This window comes from Sebastes fasciatus, chromosome 24 (assembly GCF_043250625.1).
Source record: "Sebastes fasciatus isolate fSebFas1 chromosome 24, fSebFas1.pri, whole genome shotgun sequence".
Lineage (NCBI taxonomy): Eukaryota > Metazoa > Chordata > Actinopteri > Perciformes > Sebastidae > Sebastes > Sebastes fasciatus.
The window spans coordinates 1989475-1995474 of record NC_133818.1 but is presented as its reverse complement, the minus strand read 5'-3'; the positions used below and the strand labels follow the sequence as shown (position 1 = coordinate 1995474).

The 6000-nt window shown below is 37.8% G+C and overlaps 1 protein-coding gene across 1 annotated transcript in view; it reads right to left on the bottom strand.

The window, feature by feature from the left end:
• Window positions 1-347: 347 nt before the first annotated feature.
• dph3 (diphthamide biosynthesis 3) overlaps window positions 348-6000 on the bottom strand; it is a 258857-nt gene continuing 253204 nt past the window's right edge. Inside the window, exon 4 of the transcript XR_012592899.1 lies at window positions 348-358. The gene's annotated coding sequence lies outside the window, so the exon portion shown is untranslated. The remainder of the gene's footprint in view (window positions 359-6000) is intronic.

Below are 6000 nucleotides of genomic sequence, written 5' to 3'. Positions count from 1 at the left end.
GTTTTCTTTCTCTGGATGTTTGCAGCGGTTTGCGTCGAGTTCAAGGCCGTCGTGCTGACAAACCAACGGCAGTCCAGCGGCGGTCGAGCAGTCCGTCAACAGAGCAGCTCTGGGATCAGTGAGTACCAACCAACACACAGAGGAGTGGGTGTTTTCATGTGAAAGGGTTGAGTAGCGGAGGGTTGACCTCTGGTGTCAATCACCACCCACACAACACAACAAACGCCCACCTTTACAAGACATCTGATGACTTCTAATTCTCTGAGAACATTCGTCATGCGTTCACAGATCCAATTAAATCGTCTTGTTTGAAAGACATTTTTCACACGGCAGTGCAAACAAAACGTCCCGGTTTGTTAACAAACCAACATACATCTATAGCCAACATGTCCACAGAGCTCCTAAATCATCCAGCAAAACTCAAATCCTTCCCATAAAACATTATGTTATTAAAGGAAACAAAAGGATCGTCATGGACAAGCAGAAAACTGAAAAACTGGTGTATCCTCCCAGTCCTCCCGTCCAAAACGTTCCCAAATATGAAAGAAAAGGCACAAAAATCCTCAAAATTGTTTGTTTTGTTTTGTTTTTGTTTTGTTTTTTATATAATAAGTACGTATAATATAGTACTTATATAATAAGTATGTAGACTAAGTATATAAGCTAAGTACAACAAGAACTTAAATTAAGTAAAATGAATACGTAAACTAAGTAAAATAAGTACCTAGACTGAGTATATAAACTAAGTAAAATAAGAACGTAATCTAAGTACGTACACCTAAGTAAATTAAGTACGTAAACTAAGTAAAATAAATACGTAAACTAAATAGAAGAAGTATAAACTAAATATAATAAGTATGTAAACGAAGTAAAATAAGTACGTAAACTAAGTAAAATATGTACGTAAACTAAGTAAAGTAAGTATGTAAACTTTGTATAATAAGTATGTAAACTAAGCAAAAATCCTCAAAGTAGTTTGTGTCATTTTGTTTTTGCAGAGTTTTTTCTCCGTCTCCTCTATTATTAAAAGTTGTGATAACTGACTAAGGAATACTGTAGTATTTGTTGGGTCGTTTGTAGTTTTTATGAATCATTATCATTTGTGAACCACATTACTGGGATACCTCTTCTTCTTCTTCTTCTTCTTCTTCTTCTTCTTCTTCTTCTTCTTCTTCTTCTTCTTCTTCCTCTTATCAGCCGTCAGATAGATGAAATCAAATACCAGGTACTCGTCGTATACTGAAGTATGTACTTTCAGGACATTGTAACCAGTGAAAACACAGGTGCTTTGCTCTGGTGCTTCGTCTCCTGAAGGGATTACGCACACAAATATCATGCGAAGCTCAGTTTTCATGCTAACAGTCTCATTTCTCTGGTGAAATAGTAAAAGCAGCTGGTGAAGTTCAGCGTCACTGCTGCAGGTGGGTGAAATAAAAGCTGTCCGGCTCTGGTTTGAACCTGAAATCTTCGACTGTGGAAAGTGTCAACAGCGTCCAGACTGTGAGAAGTTAAGCCGAAAGGATTATCTATCTGACTTCATCGCCGCCCAGGTTTCGTTTAGAGAAGGGCTTTCGTTTCACACTCGTGTTTTCTCTGCAGGCGTTCAGAGCCTCCTTTACGCCGAGACCACCACCACTAACCCCAACAGTCCATTTGTCACGCATAGTCGCGTTTCATAGCTGCGCTCATACCGGTATAATGATATCTGAGGGAAAACAAGAAGTGTGTTGGATGTGGAGCTCTGCTGTCAGGACAGTTAAACTAACTAAGCATGTTGGAGTATTCCTGAAGGAAGCCCCGAACCTTCACAACAAGCAACCTCACCGGACACGGTGGAGCAGATCCAGGTTGGACCTGAACTTAGGAGGCAACTAATGCTCTGAACTGTGATTTTCATTATATCTGGAGCTCAATTTGTCATTAATACACACCTGGAAAGGTAGCCAAAGATACAGCTTTGACTATTTGTATGTGAAGGATTCTGTTGAGTTTCAAATGAAATGTGGAAATGGATCTTATACGTTCTTTTAATACATTAAAATCCAGTTTTCTCCCATTCATTTCACCTTAAGTAGCTTTAAGGCTGGAAAATAATCTTATGAACAGAAATGTGTCAAATATATTCTACTGTATATCAACCCGATCTCATGAGAAGGTTTATAACTTTAACGGCACCCCATTACCATGAAATGGTCGCCGTTATGTTTAGGTAGCAAAACCTCTTAGTAAGGTTTACGAAAAACATCATAGTTGGGCTTAAAATAAGTGTGTAAACTAAATAAAATAAGTGTGTAAACTAAGTAAAATAAGTGTGTAAACTAAGTAAAATAAGTGTGTAAACTAAGTAAAATAAGTACGTAAAGTAAAATAAGAACATAAACTAAGTAAAATAAGTACGTAAACTAAGTAAAATAAGTACGTAAACTAAGTAAAATAAGTGTGTAAACTAAGTAAAATAAGTACGTAAACTAAGTAAAATAAGTACGTAAACTAAGTAAAATAAGTACGTAAACTAAGTAAAATAAGTATGTAAACAAAGTAAAATACGTACGTAAAGTAAAATAAGAACATAAACTAAGTAAAATAAGTACGTAAACTAAGTAAAATAAGTACGTAAACTAAGTAAAATAAGTACGTAAACTAAGTAAAATAAGTACGTAAACTAAGTGAAATATGTACGTAAACTAAGTATGTAAACTAAGTAAAATAAGTACGTAAACTAAGTGAAATATGTACGTAAACTAAGTATGTAAACTAAGTAAAATAAGTACGTAAACTAAGTGAAATATGTACGTAAACTAAGTATGTAAACTAAGTAAAATAAGTACGTAAACTAAGTGAAATATGTACGTAAACTAAGTATGTAAACTAAGTAAAATAAGTACGTAAACTAAGTGAAATATGTACGTAAACTAAGTATGTAAACTAAGTAAAATAAGTATGTAAACAAAGTAAAATACGTTCGTAAAGTAAAATAAGTACGTAAACTAAGTAAAATACGTACGTAAACAACGTAACATAAGTACGGAAAATCGCGTTATAAACCTCACTAACCCAACTTTAAAATAATTCAACAACATTTTTGGACACGAACACACCGGTCTCCTGGACAGCCAAAAGCAACAAAAGCATAATAACGCGTCATTCATACGCCATTTGGTGAAACCGGTGATGCATATTCAAATGTGGCAGCCATTTTTATGTCTGGAACTTCTTGATCATTTTTATAACAACTATATTTAACGCACTGACCATCTCGTTCTGCCAATAGGAGCATCAGATCAGTATTTTATTGGTGGTCCAGATCCAGAATCAGGCAGTATGATGGAAGAAGACGGGTCACGACGACTGGAAAGTCAAACCACTTTTCCAGCCTGGACTCAGCGTGACGTCTGGAGATGACGGCCCGTAGTGTATCAGCGGTGAAACGGATCCTTTGCTTTCCTAACTCGCCTACTTATAGAGAGATTAACCCCGTCAACCCCTGATGCTCAGGATGAAAGCAGCTCTCTGCCGTCGACCAAACCGACGACATCAAGCGCTGGATGTCGCGCGGTAAACGCTGCTTTTAACGGTCGCTCACCTGTACGCCAAACAACCGCGCCCTGTCAGCACCAAAGAGAAAGAAACAGGAGTCTGGACACGCATGTGAACCCCAACCATCACGTATGCTGCTGTCAACACCCCCCTAGGGCTTAGAGATGGGAACTGGACCAGAAAGGAGGGGACGGGGACGGGGACGGGGACGAGGACGGGGGGGGGACTGTTCCAAATCCATCACGGTGGGGAGCGCTCATGTTTGACAGCTGGATGATACCGAGGGGAGACCTCCGTCTACCTCCAACAGGGACGGGTTCTGTTATAAGTCCTGGCACGCCACGCCGTGCTCGTCAAGACCGACACCTTCTGAGGAAGAGGAAGAGGATCCCCTCAGCTGAGGAAGAGGATCCCCTTTAGCTGTCATGGTGACTGATTGGGCAACTGGTCCATCTTATCTCTTGAAACTGTCAAACTGCCGTTTCTAACAGCAACATGTTGCATGAGGATCGAGCAACGTCGTGCACGTTTTGTGTCCGATCTGTGACCAGATGATTTACCAACAAAGCCCAGAATTCCAGCTTAAAGTTCGCAAAGAAAAAACACGTTTTTATTGGTATATTTAATCAAATAAGAAAGATCTATTCAGTGTGGCTGTGTTGCGTTCAGTTTTAAAAGCTTGTCAAGAGAAGTCATTTGTTTTAAACGGCCTTGAAACCTTTCTCACCTGGAACAGACGGCAAAGCTTGGAATCCTTTGAGATGAAATGTTCAGGGACACGTGGAGGTCTTAACAGAGTGGTGCAGGAATGAGTCCTAAAACACGGAAATGACTTCGCATCATCACACCGACTCAAACGTTAGCTATGATGCTTATAGCGAGTGATAACGCCCATTATACGTATGTAAAGTAAAATAAGTATGTAAACTAAGTAAAATATGTATGTAAACTAAGTAAAATATGTATGTGAAATACGTACGTAAACTAAGTAAAATACATACATAAACTAAGTAAAATATGTATGTGAAATACGTACGTAAACTAAGTAAAATACGTACATAAACTAAGTAAATAAGTATGTAAACTAAGTAAATAAGCATGTAAACTAAGTAAAATATGTAGATTAACTAAGTAAATAAGTATGTAAACTAAGTAAATAAGCATGTAAACTAAGTAAAATATGTAGATTAACTAAGTAAATAAGTATGTAAACTAAGTAAAATATGTACATTAACTAAGTAAATAAGTATGTAAACTAAGTAAAATATATGTAAACTAAGTAAAATATGTACATTAACTAAGTAAATAAGTATGTAAACTAAGTAAATAAGCATGTAAACTAAGTAAAATATGTAGATTAACTAAGTAAATAAGTATGTAAACTAAGTAAAATATGTACATTAACTAAGTAAATAAGTATGTAAACTAAGTAAAATATATGTAAACTAAGTAAAATATGTACATTAACTAAGTAAATAAGTATGTAAACTAAGTAAAATATGTACATTAACTAAGTAAATAAGTATGTAAACTAAGTAAAATATATGTAAACTAAGTAAAATATGTACATTAACTAAGTAAATAAGTATGTAAACTAAGTAAAATATGTACATTAACTAAGTAAATAAGTATGTAAACTAAGTAAATAAGCATGTAAACTAAGTAAAATATGTAGATTAACTAAGTAAATAAGTATGTAAACTAAGTAAAATAAGTATGTAAAGTAAAAATGAGTGTATAAACTATGGATTGACAGCCCTAACAGAGGTATATAGATGAATAGATGGAGAGTTTGTGGTTGGTATCCATGTCACATGGCACCTGATGGCGTCCGTCCAGCATCCGTCCTGCTTCCTCCCCGTCTCGCTCTCAGTCTGATGCAGATTGACTTGATGTGGCCGGAGCCCGTGGCGAGCTCGCCGTTCCTGCCAGCCCCCGGGTCGCTGCCTCAATCAGGGGACAGAGCGGGGGACAAGACCCCATGCTGGGCCGAGGAGAAAGACGACATCACCCCCCCGAGGGCGCTGTCACCCAGTAATCCTCCTCCATCCCCCCCCCCCACCCTCCCCCGCCTCCCTCGCCTCCCTCCGCCAACAACAACAACCCCCCCCCCACACACACTAAAACCCCTTAAAGCCTCCATTCAGCCCACTGAGAGCATCTTTACCATAATGTATGAAGATCTCTTTTATTGGACATGCAGGACATTCAGCCTGCTGGGAGGTTGATGGAGGGACGTTAACATGGAGCTCTGCTGGCTACGCCTGCTCATTCATATTATTATTATTATTATCAATATTATTATTATTATCATTATTATTAATAGAGACACTATAGTCCAGAAGAAAACAGTCCACAGCTGTTAGTGACAGCTGCAGTTATGTTTAGGCAACAAAACCACATAGTTCAACCTGGTGTCACTGGAAGGCGTATAAATACCACGACTTTACACGAACATTCTGC